Source organism: Plecotus auritus (genome assembly GCF_963455305.1).
Source record: "Plecotus auritus genome assembly, chromosome: 4".
Classification (NCBI taxonomy): Eukaryota; Metazoa; Chordata; class Mammalia; order Chiroptera; family Vespertilionidae; genus Plecotus; species Plecotus auritus.
Genome location: NC_137775.1, coordinates 61,674,061 through 61,699,904, shown reverse-complemented (window position 1 = coordinate 61,699,904; position 25,844 = coordinate 61,674,061). Strand labels below are relative to the sequence as shown.

The window sequence follows — 25,844 nt, the reverse complement described above, 5'->3', positions numbered from 1 at the left end:
GAAAATATACAAACATATTATTGACCAAAAGTTAATAAAGGAATATTTTCTATAAATTTGTCTTGGGATCCTTTTTCATTTTTTGCCCAAACGATTTTCCTTTGGCTTGTTTTGACACCATGTGTGTTTTTCATGGGTGTCTTGCTGTTAGCATTACAGATGAAAGTTAATTTTCTAAAATAAAAATTTTTTAGATGTAATTTACTTACAGGATATTTTTCCTTACATGATATTCTTCTACTATCCCCACTTTTTTCATTTAAATATTAGGAGGCTTTTGGAAATTTTATAATGTAGTCTTGATAGCTTTTAAACTTTATTTTTTTGCTTAAAATATGACTGCTTTAGGTTCGTTACATGTTACCCAATTTTACCATGAGATGAACTACCAATAAAAATTTTAGTTAACACTTTAGGAATAGCTTTTTGTCCAGTACCATTAATTTTTAGAATATTCGTTTATTTCACTTAGCCAATTTAAATTAGTCTGAGAACTTGACTACTATTTTACTGTCAAATTTAATACTCTAACAACAATCTTATTTTACCCTGTAAATATTAGTGGAAAGGATTATTTGCCTTCTTGAGTAGGCCCTGAGCATTCCTGGTGCTAGGCTGGATTTGGATATCAAAAACCCACTTCCCCACACCATGGGTACAAGATAACTCAAACAAGTCTTGTTGCAGTGAGAGGGCAACTGCTGTCAGCCAAGTTTCTGTCTGTTGCCTGGGTCTCCATTTGAGCCGGGCATGGGTAGCGAAGCAGCCATGGGGGCAGGAGACCTCCCTCAGAAGGGGTGAGGGTTCAGGCCCCTGCAAAGTTGGGGGGGGGTCTGTGCCCCACCTCTGTTGACCCCCAAGTTCTCTCCTGATGGCCCCTCTGCGACTGTGCCTGTCTTAGGTTGTTCCTTCCCTGAGGAATCTTACCCATCTCTGGCTAACCAGCCATCCTCTGGGGCCAAGCAGGGTGATGTGAGGTTCAGTTCTGTCTCCTTGGTAGCCTATGCACACGTGGCCTCCACGCCCAGCACCTGCCTTGGGATCCCCTGGCCTGCTGGCGGGGCCCCAGCACTGTTCACATATCTTGGGGAACTCAGGTTTCTTTTCCAGGGAGGGCCCAGCTCACACGATTGGGCGAGAGACAGATCCATGGTACCAGCCACCACAAGGCTTCAAGCTCAGCATGAACAGAAAGCTCAGGCAACAGCTGAGGGCAATTGGATTGTGAGAAGAGTGTCCCTCTTGGCACAAAAGGCAAGAGGGGCCAATATAGAATGCTCAGGTGCCTTCCCAGTGCCTTAATTCCTTCTGAAAGGGATTAAATCCTTTCATGTCTTTTTTTTTAAATTGCTGCCAAACATTCAAAGAATTAGTTTGTAAGTTTGTTTGGGATACAGTAAGTGCTTTTGAAAAGGGATATGAGGTAGGTAGTGTGTACTTTTCAGTTTAGTGAAGGCCATATGGAGAACCCTGGCAACTTGGAAAATATATAAAAGGGTGAGGAGAGACACAGAGACAACTAAAGAGGAGATTTTTTTAAGGGTGAACTTTAAATGGTGCAGCCACTTTGCCTGGCCCGTGGCTCAGTGGTTGAGCATCAACCTATGAACCAGGAGGTCACCCTTCAATTCCTGCCTGGGTTGCAGGCTCCATCCTCAGTGGGGGACAGGAGGCAGCTGATGGATGATTCTTTCTTGTCATTAATGTTTCTCTCTCTCTCCCTCTCCCTTTCTCTCTCTGAAGTCAATAAAAACATTTTTTTAAAAAAATTTTAATGGTATAGCCAACTTGACAGACAATTTGGAATGTCTTACAAAGCTAAAATGTAGTCTTACCATGTTTCAGCAATCATGCTTCTAGGTAAACAAATGAATATCTATATGAGATGATGGATGTTAACTAAACTTATTTGGTAATCATTTCAGAATATATGTAAGTCAAGTCTGTGCACAATTAACCTGACACAGTGCTATATGTCAATTATATCTCAATAAAACTAAAATAAAAATAAAATTTATGTTCACACAAAAACCTGCAAGTGAATATTTATAGAAGCTTTATTCATACTTGCCAAAACTGAAAGCAACCAAAATATGTTTCAATAGATAAATGGATAGATAACTTGTGGAACAATGGAATATTATTCAAAGATAAAAATAATAAATTACCAAGCCATGAAAAGATATGAAGAAACTTAAATCATATTGCTAAATGAAAGAAGCTAATTTGAAAAGGCTACAGTCTACTACATAATCTCAACTATATGACATTATTAAAAAAAAGCAAAATTATGGAGATAGTAAAAGGATCAGCAGTTATGAGAGGACCAAGAAAAGGGGGAAAGGTACCTGGCAGAGTATAGGGAATTTTTGTAGTGGTAAAACTATTCTGTATGATACTAGAATGATGGATATATGAGATTATCAAACCCATAAAACTATGAAGCACAAAGAATAAACCCTAATGTAAACTATGGACTTTCATTAATGTTAATGCATTAATATTTGTTTATCAATTATAACAAATATACATATTACATACTAATGCAAGATGTTAATAATAGGGAAAACTGTGGGTAGGGTAGAGGAATTCTCTGCACTTTCTGCTCGATTTTTTGTAAACCTAAAACTTCTTTTAAAAAGTCTATTAATTTAAAGCAAAACAAAACAAACTGGGTGTTTCACAACTATATTCATATTATAGACTAGATGCTATTTGACAACACCATTGAGACTTGTCATAGAATCACAGGATAATATATACAGAAGTACTTTAGTTTATTAAATTTATTTTCTAATCTTATCGCAAACCCAAACAGGACTTAAGCTGGCTGTATAATAAAGCCTGGGTACCAGCCCCAGAGTAGTTAAGTAACTGTGGGCTCTCAAAGCCTGGGCTGGCCCGGCTATGCTGCTGGTCTGCTCCTCCCTACAGTTTCCAGGGCAATGACACTGGGACACCAAAGAGTGTGCCTTTGTCTGCTCCCTGTTTTTCAGACTGGCTGCCCGAAGGTCTGCATGTATTTAACACACAAATTCTCTCACCTCAGAAATGTGTTAAGGATTTCACTCCCTTAATTCAAGCCTAAAAAATGTCTTCCCAAGAAGAAATCACTTTCCTTGCTTCAGTCACAGTGGGTATTTGTGAATGGCTACAGATACTTCCATTCAGACAACATTCTTTGTTACTTCAGAATGTTTATTTTTTCATATGTTTCACTTCCAACTCTATTTGCTTTAGCTCATTTTATTTCTCTTTATTAATAAATTATTTAATTGTTTATTCTTTATAAAATTGCCAATCTAAGAAATATGTTCTAATTAATGCAAAACATTAAACAGAACTGCCATTCCCCGTGGACTCAAAGACTGTGTTCTGGGGGAAGCTGAAAGCTCTGGTCACAGTTTCCACCCTCATCCTTTCCTTAAGAAAGCAGTCAGTCACCCCCAAAGAAACTGCAAAGCCTAGAACAGTGGTCGGCAAACTGTGGCTCACGAGCCACATGCAGCTCTTTGGCCCCTTGAGTGTGGCTCTTCCACAAAATACCATGTGCGGGCGCGCACGTACAGTGCGATTGAAACTTCGTGGCCCATGCGCAGAAGTCGGTTTTTGGCTCTCAAAAGAAATTTCAATCGTTGTACTGTCGATATTTGGCTCTGTTGACTAATGAGTTTGCCGACCACTGGCCTAGAAAACCAAATATTGCCAGTAAATCAGCAGAACTAGAAAGAGGCAAGGAAGGATTCTCCCCTACAGGTTAAAAGGAGCATGAACCTGCCAAAAGAATTGCAACATTAGGTCTGAATTATTGAGTCTCTTGAGAGATCAAAAAAAAAAAAAAAAAAAAAGTGTGGTCTCTAAACTACATGTATTTCTGGCAAAATCTGCCTTTTCTTTTGGGAAAGTACCTACATGATAAGCCATACCAAAGGAAGACCCAGAGTCTAATCCTCTCACAAGTTTAATGATCTAAACCAGAACTTCACCAAATATATTATATACTAGTGACCCAGTGCACAAAATTTGTGCACATTAAAAGGGAATTAATTAGAGGAAATATTTTAATATTGCTATTTGCCCTTTCTCTATAATAGAAGTGTCAGAAATGAAAGAAAATTAGTAAAATGTATATGAAAATCTTCCTCTTCTCAGAGTCTGGGGCATGCCATGGGAACCAGAGTCAAGTCCCTGCCCACCCATGTGTGCCTTGAAGTTGCCCAAGACCCAGACCTGGCCAGCCCCACCTCCACTGGGCTAGATCCAGACCCCACAGGCCCCACCCCCATCAAGCCCCCCCCAGGTGGGGGGCACGGCCTCAGGTCACCTGGCCTGGTGCTGGGATAGGGGGGTGCAGCCTGAGGTCCCCCAGCCCGGGCCAGGGGCACACCTTGAGATACCCTGGCCTGGGCCAGGGGGCACGGCCTGAGGACCCTCATCAAGCCCCACCAGGTGGGGAGGCACAGCCTCAGGTCCCTTGGCCTGGTGCCGGGGTGGGGTGCACAGCCTGAGGTCCCCCAGCCCAGGCTAGGGCAGGGGGCACACCTTGAGGTCCCCTGCCAGGTGGGGGGTGCGGCCTCAGGTCCCCTGGCAATCCCCGCATGGTGGGGGACGCAGCCTCAGGTCCCGTGGCCCAGTACCAGGGCAGGGGGCGTGGCCTGAGGTCCCCTGTCAAGCCCCACCATGCAGGGGGCACAGCCTCAGGTCCCCTGCCCCAGCCCAGCACCAACCAACCTCAGGTACCTGCTGATTGCTTTTTAAGGCTCGTTATGAAAATTTGGCCTCCACTGTGGGTGCAGCCATCTTGTGTTACAGAATTCCTGCCTCCACTGTGGGTGCAGCCATTTTGTTACAGTGTGATGGTCAACTTGCATATTCCTCTTTATTAGATAGGATACCACTATTAGTATGAGAACATTTGATGTGATGCATGAGTAATAGTAGTACATGTCAGTAATACATGAATAACAGTAATACATGATAGTAATACATGAATAAAATAAATGACAGCATTTATTTTATTATGCAGTATAAAAATATAACTAGCACACAAAAACTATAGTTTTATGGGTATTATTGCTTGGGGACAATAAAAAAGAGTATTTTTAAAGAGAAGTAGTGTAGGTGGTACATGGCTAAGACAAAATCACAGAGAGGCAAAACTACTGTAATTTTTATTACTGTAAAAATTACGGTAATAACTGACTCTTTGGTTTCCTTAAAAAACAAATCTAACTTAAAATAATAAATCAACCAAGGGAAATGAAAGCCTGGAGAGTATTATACTTAGTGAAATAAGCCAGTCAGAGAAAGACAAATGTCACATGATCTCACTTATGTGTGGAATCTAATGAATAAAATAAACTGATTATTAAAATAAAACCAGAGGCCTGGAAACATGGAATAGACTGACGAATCTCAGAGAGAAGGGGCGGTGGGGGGAATAAATTAACCAAATAATTCATGTGCATATGTGCATTGCCCAGGAACATAGACAATAGGGTGGTGAAGTCCTGGGACAGGGCCGGAACTAGGTAGAGGGGGGCAATGGAGTAAAAAGGGAAGGACATCTATAATACTCCCAACAATAAAGATTTTTTAAAAAAGAAGAGAAGCTGAATAGCAACGGGATTATGCCTAGTCAATTCTTTAATTGATTAAGTCAGTTTCCTTAACCAAAATTTTTTTTTCAAAGGTAATGGCTAGAAGTTTAGTTATTTTTAAGATATCCATTTTTATACCTCAGTCTTCTAAAAGAGAATACAAATCAATATGTATGTCTCAACATTTCCTGTTTAAAATTGCAAAGACAAATTAGTGTTGACTCCCAAATCTATGCTTTATATTTTTGGCCCCAGTTAATGGTATCTCTAGTGAACCAAGTAGAAAATCTTTTATATTCAGTCATTATGGCTTATCACTTCTACTTCTTTAATACCTTGCAAGTAAATTTATTTCTATTCATTGGTATTACAGTTTTCTGGGTCATATTGCCTTTCCCCTCTTTCAAGATTTAATTTTCACATCACTTTCTCTGGAGGATCTGCTCTTACACACAGGTGCAGATTGAGTGCCTTCAAATGTTTCCCTAAAGCACATATTTCTCATCACACCCAATTACAATTTTTGTCAATTTGTACCATTGTCTCTATTAGACAAAATATCTGCTAAGGCTATAATACCTTCTTAGCATTAGCATTATTTTATCCCCATTGATTGGTACACACAGATGCCTAATAAATATTTCTGAATAAATAAAAATAATTAGTTAATGAATTATTTCAATAGTCTCCTAACCAGTTTAACCTCAAACTTGATACCTCCTCCATCTATTCTCTGCACTATAGGCAGAGCGCTTGTTGTAAAGCCCAACCTAATAAAATTATGGTTCTATTTCAGACTTTTTGGTTGAAGGTTACATAAAATAAACTTCAGCTAGCTGAAAACAACTTAAAGGGGTATTTTAAAATTTTTTTAATTTGTTTTAATTGACTTCAGAGAGGAAGGGAGAGGGAGAAAGAGATAGAAACATCAGTGATCAGAGAGAATCATTGATCAGCTGCCCCCTGCATGCCCCACACTGGCATGTGCCCTGACTGGGAATTGAACCGTGACCTCCTGGTTCATAGGTCAATGCTCAACCACTGAGCCACACTGGCTGGGCTTAAAGGGTCTTAACTTTAAGAATTGCCCAGACCTCCTTGGAATAGTATCCATTGTTCAGCACATGGCTCCTGGTGTGCCGCTCTCTCAACTGCCAGTACTAGAATGTATGCTCAAGAGCTTCTCTCAGCTATAGGAGGAAAAAACTGAAATTCTCTCAGAACTTGAGTCATCTCAAGGGTAGTTCCACATCCTGGTTCCCTGCACCCCTGATTGTAAAAAACCTCAAAGATGTGACCAACACTAACCTCTAGAATTCCCCTGTGGTATTGAGCCAGAGTTATCCTCCATTGGGTTTGGCTTCATATTGTACCCTCCACCCTTTCCTGATCACATTTATCCCACTTCCTCATTTGCCTGGAACCATTTCCTAAATAAATACTTTTCTCATGAATCTATATCTTAAGGTCTTCACCTGGGAAACCCAAACTAAGACAAGAATGCATAGTGTCCACAGGACCCAAGGCTAGTAAAGCATTCAGGTCTTGATAGGAGCTAAGATTAGAAATATAAAAGAAGATACGAATAAATTCAGGAAAGTGGTTTGACTTTGTCTTACACCTCTGCTTCTCTCTTTCTCTCTCTCTCTCTCTCTCTCTCTCTCTCTCTCTCTTTCTCTCTCTCTCTCTCTCTCCCCCTCTCTCTTTCTCTCTCTTGTAAATCCTCACCCAAGGATATTTTTCCATTGATTTTTAGAGAGAGTGGAAGGGAGAGGGAGAGACAGAGAGAAACATTGATGTGAGAGAGACACATTGATTGGTCGCCTCCTGCACCCAAGGTACATTGAACCTGGGACCCTTTAGTCTGAGGGCTGATACTCTATCCACTGAGCCAAACCGGCTAGGGCAGACCTCTGCTTTTCTCTTGATAATTGCTCTATATTAACTTATCTGCTTCCAAAACTGCTTGGCAGAATATGGAATTCCAGAGCTCCAAAATTAACATTTCAATCTCTACATTTTGGTGGTCCTTAAATCAAATTAAAAGGGAACAGCATCTGTTTGAGCTAATCTGATTAGGACATCTATCTACAATTTAGCCAATCACCCATAGCCAGAGAGACAGGGTCCTAAAGTACAATCACACCAGATGGATTAGGCAGATACCCACCAGAGCAAGAGAGAATAATTTGTCAACTAACACAACGATTCCCTATTTAAAATCTTTAACTTATCCCTAATAATTTTTAGAATAAAGTCCAAAAAACTTACCAAGGCATAAAGGGCCTTTTTTATGTAGCCTCAGCTCTTGCCTCTACCAATTCAGATCCCATGTGAGATGTTTACAACATACGTGCCCCTTCTTATCTCTGATACTTAGAACTTGTTGTTCCCTCTTAATGAATTTTCTTTCATCTTTCCTATATACATCCTTCATCTCACCAACTCCCATTAGTACTTCTGAATATATTTAAGCAGCACACTCTGCAAAACCTCTGCTAATTCCATGAGCCTGTGTGAGGGATCCCTACTTTTATGACTCTCTATATTATATCACACTATAAGTATTTGTCTGCTCAGCTGCCTCTTGGTAAAAATAGAAATCCTTAAAGTGCTTGATAGCATATGGATACACAGTAATTTTTTGGTCTTGTTGTTGTTGTTTTTGATAAAGTAAGAGATGGAGGAAAGAAAGAAAAAAGCTTGAAGGAAGCTCCAGGTAGACTAAAAGTGGGTTCTCTTGAAATGTTATTTATCTCAACCTAAGGAAGAATAGTGTACAAAGAAGAACAGCAAACAATCATTACTGGTATGGAGGTTTTTTTCAAAACAAACATACCAAGAAATAGTGCTCAGACCTTCATTTAAAGTCTTCGTGGGAATGTAAACATGGAACTATATTTTAAAAGGTTTAGGTGGCACATTTACTAATTATTCTGTGTGTTTTTTTCCTACTTCTTTCTCATGTGCTCATCCTGTTATAAATTTTTTTCCTTTCCCCATAATCTACTTAAACAAGACTTTTTGACCAATAACAAGATCCAGACTGTACCTTAGGGAATGTTTTGTCTATGAGATCGATCTATGCTGAATTACCTGTCACTACAAGTTGATCCTGATTCTCACAAAGATTGGCTTCACTCTTGGAAATTGGCTTTTGTTTAATTATCCCACCTTCTGTTTACATGGACTGAATTGGAAAAAGCATAAATACATCCCTTTACAAAGTACTTGTAGATCTGAGATAATGTAAGACACTACTGATGGAACACATCAGCCATTGTAGAATCCAAGGCCTAAAATAGGCATAGGTGCACTTTTTGTCTCTGACCTTAGAAGAAGTAGTTCAGGACTAAAATAATTCTATTAAAATGTGGCAGATAGGAAATGAAAAAGCAAAAATTCTGACATTCTAAGCTTCCTTTAAGGATCCTGTTAATGAAGACCTGGCTTTTAGAAAATGAATTGTCCAAATATAGATCCCATCTGACAAAGTAATCAAAGGTTAGTCACACCTCAGTCATTTACTCAACAAAATTTTTTGAAGTGTAAATGTGTACAACAAATTGTCATGGGTAATAGCAGTAAAGCAGTGAGCCAAACTCCTGCCTTCTTGAGTTTATAGTCTAGTGGGAGAGACTGACCATGAGACAGACAAAAACTATATATTATAAGTCACATTACATACTTGGAAGAAAAAAATGCAGTGCCATGAAAATCCATAACATGAGAGACTCACTTTATCTTGGGGATTAGGGAAAGTTTACTTAAGGAATAGTGACAATGCTGGGGATGGTAATAATACTTACTTAGTTTACATGTAGCAATACTATGATAAGAATTTTACATATACTATCTTCCTTAATCCCAATAACTACCCCATAAGATAGGTGGTTTATTAACCTTACATGAGAAAACTGAACTTCAAAAAGTTTCAATGACTTGCCCAAAACAACAAATCTCTGGAGGGCATTGTTAGCTGAGATCTGAAAATAAATAAGGTTCTGGCCAGGAAGTGGGGAGTGTAGGGAAATGCATTCCAATTCAGGGAAGTGGGCTTCAAGGCCTGAGGCTGGGGTGAACATGACATGGATGAACTGAGAGCAGACCCATGTGACTCCTCTTTAGAGCCTCATTAGCATAAAGGTAAGAGAATAGAGGAAGGGGTTAGCTAGCCCACAGAGGGGTTAAGGATTTGCTTCTTTCTCCTAAATACAATGGAAGCCAATGAAAGATTAAAGTAGATGAATGACATGATCAGATTTGTATTTTTAAAAGATTACTCTGACACCATTGTGAAGAATTGGAGAAAGTAATGCATTTGAAAAAATTTTGTTTAACATTGGAGGGCTTAGCTGCTGGAACAGAAAATTACACACTCCTCCCTATCTTAATCCGGTTCTCTGATAAGACCCACTTGGCATGCCTCTGAGGGGTGACATAACAAAAACCCATCCCTTCTATTTCTTGTAAAAATATATTTAAGATCATATACCATTTACCAGATCATATAATTGGCCCTTGTAGAGTATCCATGTAAGAAATTTCTCTCAAAATCTAGGGTAAGAAAAGTCCCTGTTGTACACTATAGATGTGCACTTATACCCACAATCTGATACTGTATAATACACAGCCTGGTATTTCTCTGGAGTAATGACTTTGTCTCAATTAGTATGAGACAAACTGGTCCTAGCAGCAGGGATCATGTCTTTTAATTCTCTTGTGTTCATAATAACACCTAACAGAAGGCTAAAGTGCACATAATGTAATACACACACACACACACACACACACACACACACACACACGCACGCACTAGAGGCCCAGTGCATGAAATTTGTGCACAGGGCCAGGGGGGCGCCTCCCCTCAGCCTGGCCTGCACCCTCTCCAATCCGGGACCCTTCAGGGGATGTCCAACTGCCAGTTTAATCAGACATTCCTCTTGCAATCCAGGACTGCTGGCTCCTAACCACTAGCTTGCCTGCCTGCCTGATCACCTCTAACCACCTCTGCCTGCTGGCCTTATGCCCCTAACTGCTCCCTTGCCAGCCTGATGCCCCTAACTGCTTCCCTGCCAGCCTGGACATACCTAACTGCCCTCCCCTGCCAGCCTGATCACCCCTAACTGCCTCTGCCTGCCTTATCACCCCTAACTGCCCTCCTCTGCCAGCCTGATCTCGCCCCCAACTGCCCTGCCCTGCAGGCCTGATCTCGCCCCCAACTTCCCTCCTCTGTCAGCCAATTTGGTTCTGATTGGTTAGCTTCTATGCAAGTCAGCATCAAAAGCTCCGCCTCCTAGGCAGCCATTGGCTCCTCACACTTCACCCAGATTTGGTTCTGATTGGTCAGTTTCTATGCCAGTCAGCATCTCTGGGCCTATCAATGGAGCCTGATTGAAAGGCGGGGCTGATCAGCAGCCCTGTGGAGGCCTGGAGAGAAATGGAGGCTTGGCTGCTGGCCAGGCCTGGAGTGAAAGAGAGGCAAGTGCTGATCAACAGCTGCCACAGAGGCTATGGATCAGACTCTGCTTCTCTCTTCAGGTCTCTCTCCGGGCCTGATTCGCAGCCCCCTCAGCAGTCAGTGCTGGGTTGCCACGGCAACCCAGCGCTGACTGCAGGACTGACTTCCGGTTGGTCGAGCCTCTGGTCATGATGGACCCAGGGTTTTTATATATATACACTAGTAGCCTGGTGCATGAAATTCGTGCATGGGGGGGGGGTGTCCCTCAGCCCGGCCTGCACCCTCTTCAATCTGGTACCCCTCAAAGTATGTCCTATTTCTGGTTTACAGGGATCGGGCCTGAACCATCAGTCGGACATTCCTATCACAATCCGGGACTGCTGGCTCTTAACTGCTCACCTGCCTGCCTGACTGATTGCCCCTAACCACTCTGCCTGCCAGCCTACTCGCCCCCAACTGCCCTCCTGTTGGCCTGCTCACTCCAAACTGCCCTCCTCCACTGTCCTGATCACCACCAACTGACCCCCACTGACGGCCTGCTTGCCCCCAACTGGCCCCCCTGCTGGTCTGCTCACCCCCAACTGCCCCCCCACTAGCCTCATCACCCTCAATAGCACCCCCCCACACACTGGCCTGATCACCCACAACTGATGTCCCATCCTGGCCTGATCACCCACAGCTGCCCTCCCCTCTTGGCCTCTAACTGCCTCTACCTCAGCCCCACCACCATGGCTTTATCCAGAAGAACATCCGGAAGGTCTCCTGGAAGGTCTCCCAGTCTAATTAGCATATTACCCTTTTATTAGTATAGATCAGGCGTCCTCAAACTATGGCCCGCGGGCCACATGCGGCCTGCCGAGGACATTTATCCAGCCCGCCGGGTGCCACTGCCTGTCCTGCTTAGCAGCCAACTCGTCCCAGGCCTGCAGTGCGCATAGGAATTTGTTCATAGTTTTTTTTTTAAACTATAGTCTGGCCCTCCAATGGTCTGAGGGACAGTGAACTGGCCCCCTGTTTAAAAAGTTTGAGGACCCCTGCTATAGATAGAGGCCTGGTGCATGGGTGGGGGCCGCCTGGTTTGCCCTGAAGGATGTCCCGGATCACGGAGGGGGTTCCCTTGGGACATGGGGCAGCCTGGACAAGGGACCTGTGGTGGTTTGCATGCCGGCTTTGCCTCCATGGGGTGAGGGTCCCCACTGGGGATGTGTGGCCAGTCTGGGTGAGGGGCTGAGGGCTGTGTTCAAGCTGGCCACACCCCCTTCAGGCTGGGGGTTCCTGCTGGGGTGCCTGGCCAGCCTGGGTGAGGGGCTGATGGCTGTTTGCAGGCTGGCCACGCCCCCCAGTGGGGACTCTTACTCCATGGGGGTATGGCCAGCCTGGGTGAGGGGTTGAGGGCTGTTTTCAGGCTGGCCACACCCCCTTCAGGCTGGGGGTCCCCGCTGGGGTGCCTGGCCAGTCTGGGTGAGGGACTGATGGCTGTTTGCAGGCTATCCACCCCCCCGGTGACCCAGGCCCCCAGCCACTCCTTGAGCAGAGGCCAGGGTCAGCTGGAAGCTTGGCTTCCTCCATCACCGGGGCCAACCCAAGCCTCCTGCATGCTCCAGCTCCATGGCCGCCGTCATATTCATTGGGTTTATTTGCATACTCACTCCTGATTGGCTGGTGGGCGTAGCAGAGGAACGGTCAATTTGCATGTTTCTCTTTTATTAGTGTATATATATATATATATATATATATATATATATATATATATATATTTGTAAACTGGAAGACAAATAATCATTCTATTTAATAAAGAGGGAATATGCTAATTAACCATCACTCTGTCACAAAGATGGCTACACCCACAGCTGAGGCCAAGTTCCCATAAGGAGCTTTAACGAGTAATCAGCAGGGACCTGAGGCTATGCCCTCCCCCACCCCATGGGGCTTGACAGGGGACCTCAAGGTGCACTTCCAGTCCTGGTGCTGGGCTAGGGGACCTCAGACTGCACCCCCCACCTGGCAGGGCTTGACAGGGGACCTCAGGCTGCACCTCCTGCCTTAGCATCAGGCCAGGGGACCTAAGGCCATGCCCTCCGCCCAGTGGGGCTTGATGGGGGATCTCATGGTGTGCTTCCCATCCTGGTGCTGGGCTAGGGAACCTCAGGCTGCTCCCCCCGCCCCAGCAGCAGGCTGGGGGACCTCAGGCCACGCTCCCCACCAGGTGGGGCTTGACAGGGGACCTCAGGCCATGCTCCCCACCCAGCAGGGCTTGACGGGAGCCCTGAGGCTGCACCCCCCTGCCGGTGGGGCTTGACAGAGGACCTGAGGCTGTGCCCCCCTCCTGGTGCCAGGCTGGGGGACCTGAGGCTGCACACCTCCACCTGGAAGGGCTTGGCGGGGGACCTTAGGTCATGCCCCCCACCCAGTGGGGCTTGACAGGGGATCTCAGGCCATGTCCCACACCTGGCAGGGCTTGACGGGGGACCTCAAGGCATGTCCCCCACCCTGGCCTGGGTTGGGGGACCTCAGGCCATGCCCCCCATTCTGGCACCAGGCCAGGGGACCTGAGGCTACATCCCCTGCCCAGTGGGGCTTGACAAGGGTGGGAATGATTGGGTCTGGATCTAGCCCAATGGCAGGGTGGGTGGCCATGTCTGGATCTCACATGATTTTGAGGCGAATGTGGGTCGGTGGGGACTTGACTCTGGGTCCCATGGTGTGCCCCAGACTCTTACAGGAGGAAGGTTTTCATATACATTTTACTAATTTTCTTTCATCTCTGACACTTCTATTATAGAGAAAGGGCAAATAGCAATATTAAATTATTTCCTCTAATTAATCCCCTTTTAATGTGCATGAATTTCGTGCACTGGGCCACTAGTAAACTATAAAAGCAAATCTAGAACTATAAAATAAATCAACTAGGCTATTTGAACAGAGATGAAAAACAAATGGTCATGCTAGAAAAGGATTATTTCAAATTATTCATGCTACTAATCCCAGTCTCTGGAGACTGAGAACTCTTTTGGCAGCACAAATAAGTTGAAAAAATTGTAATGAACACATATCTCATTAATTAATTACAGTTGCATAAGTTCTTACTGGTCCAGCCATCTCCTATTTGATTTTCCAACAAACTCTTGTAGTACAGAAAAGTGATTCTTTACCTTAAAATGTGTTTCTTTGAGATAATCCCTATTGTTTTCACTTTACAAATAAGAATTAGGCCTAAAGCTATCATGTGTTCTCCTTAAAGTCCCACAGCTAGTTGAACAGTGGAGCAAGGATTTGACCCCAGGTTTATCTAGCTCCAAAACCCATGTTCTGCCCCTTGTACTTTTCTTTCTAACAAGATTTAAAATAAGGGGAGGGGATTCAGGGAAAACTTATCCATGCTATTGTTATAATTTATTGAGCACAAAGACTTCACCAAAGAAATAAGGGGTACACGAAGACAAAAGTGAAGAAAACAGTGTCTTGTTTGCTATAGGTTTTTGGAGAGTTTACATGAGAGTATTTGTAATATTTTGTAGCTCTCTTACATCCTTAGAAGAATATAAGAACAGACACTTTTATCATTCTAGCCTGAACCTCCTTTCTAGGAGCCAATTTAGGCAGGAAATTACCTATTATGAGCTCAGGCCTATGGCACATGAAGTTTACAAGCCAAGTCAATGGAGGGACCTTCAGCAAAGAAAGGTCCAAAGCATCAGGTAAAAGGGGGCAGATGGAGGATAGCTATCAGATTAAAGCCAAAGGGGCTCAGGACCCCAGTTTCCTTATTTATAAAATGTGATGATAAGGGAGTTAATGGTAAAGGAAAGGATACATTTAAACACTTAACATAATGCCCTGATCAATAATTCTTATAATTCTTAACTATTATGTTGACCACAGAACAGTCAAGATGGATGAAATGAGATCCAAAAGTTGAGGCTGGAAAAGTTCCCAGAAGCAGGATTTGTATGAAGACAAAAACCTGAAGTGACAAAAAGCAGTTCAAGATGATGTAGGAACATAAAAATAAAAAGAGAGTATTGCCCTGAATGGTTTTGCTTAGTGGATAGCGCATCGGCCTGTGGACTGAAGGGTCCCGGTTCGATTCTGGTCAAGGGCACATGCCCAGATTGCAGGCTCATTAGGGAGTGTGCAGGAGGCAGCTGATCAATGATTCTCACTCATCATTAATGTTTCTATCCCTCTCCCCCTCTACCTTCTTCTCTGAAATGAATAAAAATATTTTTAAAAAGAGAGAGTATTATTTCACAAAGTCAGCACAAAGATGAGAACAGTCTTCCCTTCCTGCCACTTTTATAACTCCTCACCCCATACATATTAAAGAAAGTGTCAGAACATAGCACAACCCGCTTAAAAAGTTTTCTATCCATAGTAGTGGTATTAACAGAAAGAAAAATGGTAGTAACATTTTACTAATAATAGCTAATGTTGAGTGATCACTTCCAATTAGAAATTTTAAGAGCCAGTACATGATATACTATGTTCCATTTTCCCCTGTGATAACCCAGTGGAAATGGAGCCTCCAGGAGCCTGGGCCCTTGAGTGATGATGAGACAAGTCCCCTGCAGACATGCAGCATTCACCAGAAATAAACATGTCATTATAAGCCGCTAAGATTTGAAGTTGTTACCACAGTAGAATCTAGCCCAGTGGTTCTCAAACTGTGGTTCCAAATCAGCAGCACCAACATAATTTGGACACTTGTTAGAATGCAACTTTTTGTATCTCATCCCAGACCTATGGAATCAGAAACTCTGGGGATGAACCCAGATATGTTTTAACCTCCAGGTGATTCTTAGCATGTTTAAGTTTGAAAGTACTGACCTAATATGTCTCCCCTGTTAGGAACTTCCTAGCAAAGAGGCCAGTATGACTAGAGAGGTGTGTGTAAGGGTAGATATATGAGATGAGGCCAGAGATGTAAAGGTGTCAAGATTGTATAGGTATAGATTGTTAACAGTCTATTGTAAAATGTTTAAGTTTTTACTCTACTTGAGTATTAATGGGTGCTCTATGGAAAAAAAAAGATTCAGTGTTAGAAAACCATGGATTAAGTGAAGTTCAATCAGTTTCTATAAAACTTTTTTCTAATCTTTGCTAATGAACATGTTTGTCCAAGATATTGAAAAAAAAGTATGTGGCTGTGTTATTGAGTGAATGGTGACACTGTTAACCATAGATGAGAATATAAAAGGCAGATTAGTTTTGACCAGATGGAAAATAGCAAATAGAGTTGACATGTACAATTTGAAGTGCCTATGAGCAATATTCAGGTAGAGCTACTCAAAACAGAGTTGAGAAATAAGAGTTTAGATCTCAGGCAAGACATCAGAGATCAATACATAGATGTGAGAATAAAATCTAAATATTTATGAAGTCTATGGGTTATGCTATCTAAGCAAAGAAAGAAGTAAAGGGTCACCCACCCTATCTACAGAAGGAGGATTAGGGGTGAATTTCCTATTTGAATTATTTGCATTGTGTGTATTCCTTGGAAAGTGTCTGTTCTCTAGTTAGTTTTGTCCTATAGATATGCAGTTTTATTTTAATATTCACTTCTTAACCTATTTTCTTTTATATTATTCAATACTTGGGCTTACTGAAGTTCACTAACAAATGTAAGAAAGGGGAATGGAGGGAGAGAAGGTAAGGGAATGAATGGATGGAAAAGGGAGGAGAGGGAAGGGGAGGGGAAGGAGGAAGGAAGGAAGGAAGGAAGGAAGGAAGGAAGGAAGGAAGGAAGGAAGGAAGGAAGGAAGAAGAAAGAGAGAGAAAACCTATCTATTCATTCATTTTTCTTCTTTGAAGATTGCTGTGCTTCTGTTTTATGTCATCATTGGTTTTTTCCAAACCAAATGATGTGACAAAAGTTGTATATCCAAGAGATGACTCACCTTTCCAAAATATTGAGAGATAATTTGACTCACATCTCAAGAATCACCTTTATTTTTCCCTTGCCTTCTTTTTCTGGAAACAAAAAGCTGAATATTTTGGTAATTGAGTAACTTGGATCTTTGTTTGGTTTAATGGTAAATTTGAGCTAATGTACCAAATTAGCAAAATGAATCATAGCGAACATTCTCTGGCCAGGCTTATTAAATTTCTACAGTCACCCAAAGTCTCTTTCATGGGAAATGTGTCCACCTTCCAAAGGCCTTATGCCATACTCTTAAAAGTACTGCAGTTCCGTGAGAAATGACTTATTCATTGAACTTGATTGTCAAATTTCACCATATCTAATTCTAGGGCATTGATTATAAATGTGAATACTTGAACTTGATTCAGAACTATCAAGCATGCCTAGAACTTCAGTCAGTTAATCCTGCTGGAATCTTAAACTCTAAAGACCAGAGTCACGGAAATATGTTTTGGCTTTAATGTGCAGACATTTTTCCATTGGCATAGTCCTTTGTTTTAAAATAATTTCCTTGAGAACTGTTAAAAAGTCTTAGGGATTTTTTTAATTTGCATCTCTTTAATGTTTCAATTCAATTACTAATAAAGCCATGAGATAGTTACTTTAGGTGAAGAAGGCAGAATACCAGTTTACATTTTGTTATTTAACACAGAATGATATTTTCATATCTAAATATTTCATCAAACCTATTCCAAAGTTTAGTTAATGATATCATCATTAATAATATATTACCCCATTCCTCTTTGAGCCTAACAAAGCCTAAGAGAGAAATATTTGTTAGCAGATAGCAAGCAGGTTTCCTTTTAAGCTATAAAGCTAATTTTTAGGAAGCATGAATTTTATTTTCCTAATTATAGAAAAATTTGTGTTACACTACTAAACATTAGTAAATTAGTCTGATTGGGAGCTTTATTAAGAGGGGAAATAATAACAACAGTTAATAGTCATTGAGTGCTTACCTATGTGCCCCACAATCTCTCACAATTCGTGAGGTAAGTACTTCTTAAATCTCCACTGTTATTCCGAACTGCAAATGAGGGAATTAAAATATATGAAGATGAATTATTGTTGATGGTCACAAATGATAGAACCAAGATTCGAACCAAGGCTGTCAGAATCCAGCATGTGTAATCCTTACACTACACTACCTCTCAAATAGAAGAAAATGAAAAACAAAAAGAGGTTGTTCCACATGAAATGGGCTAAGCAGAATGGGTTTATAGCAGTAGGCAAGAGAACAAGGGAAATAAAGTCAGAATAGGTAACAGATGCCATGATTAAAAAATACTGAAGCATAATTGACAAATAAAATTTTAAGTTATTGGTAATGTACAGTTGAAGATTCAATAAATGTGTATATTATAAAAGGATTCCTCTCATTGAGTTAACCCATCCATCACTTCACATAGCTACCTAGTGTGCGTGTGTGTGAGAGAGAAAGAATATTTAATTCTATTCTCTTAGCAAATTTCAATTATACAATACATACAGTGTTATAGTCTAACAAAGCACCTAAAATTAGAGCACAGAACACTGGTTTCCTAAGTTGAAATTTAAATTGATTTAGGATAATCTATGACATTCTTTTAGGTTAAAGTGTTTTTAATTTTTTTTGTGGGTATCAGCCACAATTGTAAATAACAAAGGTTCAAAGAAAGTCAAATTAACGTAAGGAGAGCACTGTATCTATTACCTAGGAGGTGCTTTATTACAGAAGTGAGGAAAAAGCCTGCTTTGCCTAGAAGAGTCCTGACACCCTCCTATTGTCCCAGCTTCATCTTAAATTATTCCTCCTTTCATTTCATTGTGTCCCTGCTGGATGATTAATTTTATGGTCCCTAAATACAACTATGCTCTTAATTCTTCCCAAAAGTATAAAATCAATGCTACCAAAAGCAATTTTCATTTTTTTAAAGATTCTTTTCATTGAAGAGTGATAGTCCCCATGAAATGGTCTAATATTCAGTGTGGTCATAAAACATCTGATATCTAAAGCACTATTGCTCAATAAGTAAGTATAACTATAGGAAGAATTATATTTTAGAGTTTTAAAAGGCCTATACCATAAGCACTGAGGAATTAAACTAAAATCTTCAATATCCTTTGGCTCAAGTTGAAAATATTTCATATTTTCAAGGATAATTGCAGTAAAAGCAAGAAGACAGCTTTACATATAGAAACTTGATGTTTATGAAATGAGGTTGAATCAATAGTTATTTTAGTTTTTTTATAAGACAAAATTATTTCATGAAACAACCAGCTTTCAACATGCACTCATATAATGATGTTTTTATCCACATCTTTTTTCTTTGCAGAGCTTGATAAACACAACAGATTATTTAACATATTTTTCTTGTGATCTATATTCTAATTTATTAAACGATCTGTGTTACTTTCTAATTTGTTCTCTTTCTATTTACATTATTTTAAATTAAAGTTGGGGCACAGGAATAGCTTAGAGAATGGTCTAAAGGTAGTGCATTAGATTTTTATTGCCGTGTAACAATTTGCCACAAACTTAAACATCAGCTCACAAGTTTCATGGATCTGGAGTCCAAGTAGAGCTTAATTGTGTTTTGTGCTCAGAGTCTCACAAAACTATAGTCAGGGTGTGGGCTAGGCTGTGTTCCTTTATGGATCTTGAAGGTCCTCTTCTAGCTCATGTAATTGTTAGCAGAATTCAGTTCCTAGTAGTTATAGAACTGAGGTTGCTGTTTTCTTGCAGTCAATCATAACCCACTATTGGCACCGTGGGACAGTCCATGGTTCCTTGACACATGATCTTCTCACAGGCCCTCTCACAACATGGCAACTTAACTTCTTCAAAGCCATTGAAGAAAAGTCTCACAAAAGAGCAGAGTCCATTCTTTAAGGGCTTTCATTTGAATATATCAGGCCCATCCAGAATAATCTCCTTTGTGATTAAGACATAATAAACTGTACCCACAACTGCAAAATCCCTTCATATTTGCCGTGCAAGTAATCTAGTCAAGGAAATTACATCCCATCACCTTTGCCATTTTCTGTTGATTAAAAGTCACCAGTTCTGCTTGCAATCAAGTGGAGAAGTTTATACAAGGATGTGACTCATTGGAGGTATGTCCACCTCAGGCTATATCCACCAGTATCAGTAACAGTATCTTCCATTTTCTTTGAAACTCCTTAGAGTTCTTGGCAAACAAAAGATGGAAATATGTGTTGACTTAAAATTTTTACAAGGAAAATAGTCATTTAGATTGTTCCAAAAGGCATCCTCAGAAGAGTCAGTGTTGGTCTTAATAAGTGGTGTGGCATCAAGGTATAGATCTGCCAAGTTCATCATATTTCAGGACTAATTTAGAGAATCAACAAAAGTCTCAATTTTTTCCATCAGAAAAAAAAAAAATCTTCAAGATAAATTGTACTCTGTCCTCCACTTACCTGTTTTGAAGAAAAATGAATTGCATGGGTGGCATAACTTTCTTGGAATGGAGGTAAGGAAATAGATAGTGTAGATATTCATAGTGACCAGCCAGAAAAGAATTACTTTCTAAATCTAAGTCAGTCATCAGAAGACATGAAATGCCTCACTTATTATAGATGAACTAGAGGCCCGGTGCATGAAATTCGTGCACGGGGGGGATGTGTCCCTCAGCCCAGCCTGCAACCTCTCTAATTGGGGAACCCTCAAGGGATGTCCGACTGCCCGTTTAGGCCTGATCCAGGTAGGATCGGGCCTAAATGGGCAGTCGGACATCCCTCTCACAATCCAGGACTGCTAGCTCCCAACTGCTTGCCTGCTTGCCTTCCTGATTGCCCCTAACCACTTCTGCCTGCCAGCCTGATCACCCCCTAACCACTCCCCTGACAGCTTGATTGATGGCTAACTGCCCCCCTGTCAGCCTGATTGCCCCTAACTGCCCTCCCCTGCAGGTCTGGTCACCCCTAACTGCCCTCCCCTGAAGGCCTGGTCACCCCTAACTGCCCTCCCCTGCAGGCCTGGGTCCCCCCCAATTGCCCTCCCCTGTAGGCCTGGTCCCTCCCAACTGCCCTCCCCTGCTGGCCTGATTGCCCACAACTGCCCTCCCTTGCAGACCTGGTCCCTCCCAACTGCCCTCCCCTGCTGGCCATCTTGTCACGGCTTCCTTGTGTCCACATGGGTGCAGTCATCTTTGACCACATGGGGGCAGCTATCTTGTGTGTTGGAGTGATGGTCAATTTGCATATTACTCTTTTATTAGATAGGATAGAGGCCTGGTGCATGGGTGGGGGCCAGCTGGTTTGCCCTGAAGGGTGTCCTGGATCAGAGTGGGGGTTCCCTTGGGGCATGGGGTGGCCTGGGCGAGGGGCTTGTGGTGGTTTGCAGGCCGGCCACACACCCCCAGCAACCCAAGTGGAGGCCCTGGTATCTGGGATTTATTTATCTTCTATTAATGAAACTTTGTTGCCTTGAGTGAAGCCAAGCCTCCTGCTTACTCCATGGCCACAGCCATTTTTGTTGGGATTTATTTATCTTCTATAATTGAAACTTTGTAGCCTTGAGTGTAGGCCTGGGCCAGCCAGGATGTCAGGGAAGCTTGGCTTCCTCCATTGCTGGGGAAACCCAAGCCTCCTGCTTGCTGTAGCTCTGTGGCCACAGCCATCTTGGTTGGGTTAATTTGCATACTTGCTCCTGATTGGCTGGTGGATGTTGCTTGTGGTTGTAGTGGAGGTATGGTCAATTTGCATATTACTCTTTTATTAGATAGGATATGTCAGTGAAGTACTCTTCTTAAGACATATTTTTTCTCTTACCAGCAGTTCTATTATGAAAATAAACTAATATTTTGGGTCGTCTAGAGAGATACTAGAAAGATTTGCTTGTGTAGTCATATCGTTTCATAATGTTTTTGTAATTTAGATGATTAGTTCTACTTAGAACATGTAAAAATAATAAATGCATTTTAAAAATCTTTAAACATAAAACAGATGCTCAAATCTATCATGGAAGAATAAATTATGGGTAAGGAAAGAGGCAACCATGCAATCCACACTTTCACCTGCTCATGTGCTTCACATGTGTAGCTCACTGGCAAAGAATACACATATCAGCTTTGAGGCATAAACTAAAACAATGTAAGTCTGTTTTCACTGGTGTTACCTAAAAATCTCATGATCTGCCAACACTCTTCCAAAGTCATATACTCAACTGAGGAAAACTGTTACTAGGCAGGAAATAGAATCATAGCTCATTTGGGCCTTTATTTGTTCCCTCTGTAATAAGAATTTTATGAAATACATACCTTCAATTCATCACTCTACACCCACAGAATCTCTTAATAATATATAATGGAAATAAATCCCCTTTTAAAATATTGGATAATTTTCTTTGTGAATAACAATAGGATAAACAATAGAGTATAGATAACATGTGAAAATTAGATTGCTGTGTCTTTGAAATTTTCTAAAAATTTCTAAAGCATCTCAAAACATTGCATCAAATTAATCACTGCAGGACTATTTGCAAGAGATACTCTACTTAAGGTAAAAAGCTAATCATATCTAAGTCAATGTTACATCTTATCAGATCCCTGAAAAAGGGAACCCTATACAGACTATATTGAATCTGAAGAAACTCTGAATCAAGACAAAAACACCCAAATTGTTGGGGAGTTATAAAAAGAAGTGAAGACATTGTCTTCACAAATCAAAAGGAGGCATTATGGATCATATTCATTATAGTTAAGTCCCTCTGACACTGAATTTTGATAGATATTTATTGAGCAATTTATTTCCCAGTATACCCAAAGGATGAACTTTGAAAGCAGGACTCTGTAACCTAACCTAAATTTCTCTCTTAAGTAAAACCTGAAAACAAATTAAGAGCATCAGCTATCACTATTATTTGCAAGCAGTTTGTTTATAATTTTAATTGTGTTAGCTACTATAATTTAGTGTGTTAGTTGAATTTATTGCTTCCCGCAGTAAGAAAGAATGCTGCTTCTTCAGAATCTTCATAGTGTCTCAGACAAGGGAGACAAAATTGGAATATTTGTGAAGATAATGAAGTCTGGTTTATGGTGCATCTTTCAATAACAGAGTTTGGTTAGAGTACATTTGAACATCTGTTTTATGTTTAACAGTTTTTAAAAATAATGTATTGCTTTTATATATTGCTAAATAGAACAAATCATATTAAAGTATGAATGTATTATGAAACAATCTGACTATACAAATCCTTCTAATATCTTTCTAGATAATCCAAAATATTAATTTATTTTCAAAATAGAACTGATGGGTAGAGAGAAATAAGAGTATTTCAATTGCCTAAGTACAAATCTAAATGTCCATCTATAATAAATATGACATTTCAACTATTCTAATGACTGGCTGAAACTTAGCAAGTAATGTTTTGCTGGCTAGTCATCGTGCATTTCTGTGCTACCTTTCCTCCCACCTTCTATTCCCAGAAAGCATACGCCATCTGTGAAATGCATTTTTATTCCAAGCAGATAGATTTAAAAAAAAAAGGAGGTGGTTATCTTATTGGAGACTTTCCCCCCCTGATGGATAAATTTGAGATTTGAGACCCTTATTGAGTCTCCAAATTAATCCTGAAATTTGCAGAGGGTTTCAAGGCAATTGATGCCACACCATTTCTCAAGATCAAATATCTGTTTTATTTGAAAATATCTTTTGAGACCATCCAAGTAGCCACTTTGCTTTTTAAGTTTTCAAGTCAACAAGCATTAATGAATCATCTTTTGTGCATCAAGTACTGTTAGGAGATTTGGAAAACATAAATGATGTGGTCACTGCCGTTGGACCATTTTCTGGTTATCTTCTTGGCTTAACTTTAGTTTAAAATGGCATAAATAGAGACAGAGCAACATAGAGTACAGGTCATCAGCAATAAATCAGAAAAGAGATCACAAGAAAACTACCAAGTTAAATCATCAGACACGTATTTATTAAACTCTGCAAAGAAAAAAACTGGGGGTGAAAATTTATTATGCATGTAGAAAGCTGTTTGTTTCTTGAAATAATGTTTATGAAGAACCTAAAATGATTGCTGCTTCAAATTCATTTTATTAACATCCTACATTTTGATTCATCAAGCTACCTTACTGCTCCCATAGCAACAATAGGAAAAAATCCTTTTTAAATAGAAAAATTTAATGAATAAAAAAAGTATTTGGACAGGTAATCTTAGCTGACATTTCAATACAATGGAGGTAAGTAACTCAAAATACTCCCAACCACAAAGTAATCCTTGTTAACCACTTTTTGGAGATTTTTTCCAGAAATAAATTATAACAATATAAAACATATATGGAGTTATCCATTATTTTCTTTTTAAAATAATTTTTTGAATAGGTGATAAATGTACATGGTTCAGAATTTCAGATACCAACCAGTAGAGAGTGAAAATTTCTCTCTAGCAACCCAAATTCCTGTCTTTGAGGCAATTAGTGTGATAGTTATTGTGTATACTCTCAGAAGTATTTTATGAATGTATAAATATATATATATATATATATATATATATATATATATATATATACAAATACAAATATATATGTTTGGTTTAATCTCATAAACATTTGGATATTACATTTTAAAAAATATTCTTCTGATAACAAGCAAGGTTTCCTGTAACTCATCACCTGCTCAGGCCATGCTTCTAGGTGTTAGCACCTTGTTTTTCCACTTTCCTCTATAACCCAGGAGAAAAAGAATTGTGGAAATAAAATACAACAACAAAAAAACAAAAACCTTGCATACATTCTTCTTGTGATATATTGGTAACACAATTTGAACAACTATATAAAACACAGTATAATGATGTAAAACTTGACAGCATTTATATATATACTAGAGGCCCAGTGCACAAAATTCATGCATGGGGGCGGTGTGTGGTCCCTCAGCCTGACCTGCACCCTCTCCAATCCGGGAGGCCTCAGCGGATGTCCTACTGACAGCTTAGGCCCACTCTCCGTGGTTCTCTGCTCTCTGTGAGGCCTGCCTGCTCCACACCGCGGCAACAGCCAACCAGGCCCTGCTGGGTGCTGCCTGCGGGCTGTGCTTGCCTGCTTCTGGGTTGCGTGGAGACGGCCAAGCAGGCCTTGCTATCTGCTGTCAAGCTGTGTGGCCAGACCTGCCTGGGGGTGGGTCCAGCTGCGCTGCCCACCCTGGAATCACCGATCTGGCCCTGCCTGGCTCCCTGGGCCCCGTAGCAGCCACGGCAGCTGTGGGTCTGGCCCTGCCTCCCTCTCCAGCCCTTGAAGCAGCCTCAGTGGCTGCTGACCAGGCCCTCCCCCAGTGCAGGCTCATGGAGGTCCCTGCCCCCCTGCTCCCAATGCTGCATGCACAACCGCCTCCTGTTTGGTTGACCTGTTATGGCGTCCCGGTTAATTAGCACATTTCTCTATTATATATATATATATATATATATATATAGATAGATAGATAGATAGATAGATAGATATAGATAGATATATAGATAGATAGATATTAGAAAAAGATGTGGATACTTTATCACAAAATTTTTAGGTCCAAAGACTTATGTGTGCTTAAAAAAGATAATGTATCCCTACAATTACATTAATAATAGTATATATCTTGATAAAAGTAGATTAGCTTTGGAATTTTGTGTCTAGACAATTTCTGGGCACCATGATTTCCAAAGTATACTGGCAGTCATATATCTAGAAGAGGCTCTTCTACATAAGTATGTCCTGGGAAACCTGATGATTTGAGGATTGCTTTATGAGATTAGAGGGTTTGGTTCTAGAGAAACATGTAAATGAGATTCCAACATGTGAAGGGCTCTCATGCTGAAGAGTTACTGTATGGATTCTAAGTTGCTTTAGAAGAACTGTCTGGTGGAGAGTCATCTACCTCA

At 40.9% G+C, this 25,844-nt stretch overlaps 1 protein-coding gene across 1 annotated transcript in view; it reads right to left on the bottom strand.

The window, feature by feature from the left end:
* Positions 1-25,844, bottom strand: part of TENT5A (terminal nucleotidyltransferase 5A) — a 149,952-nt gene that overhangs the window by 78 nt on the left and 124,030 nt on the right. The window lies entirely within an intron of this gene.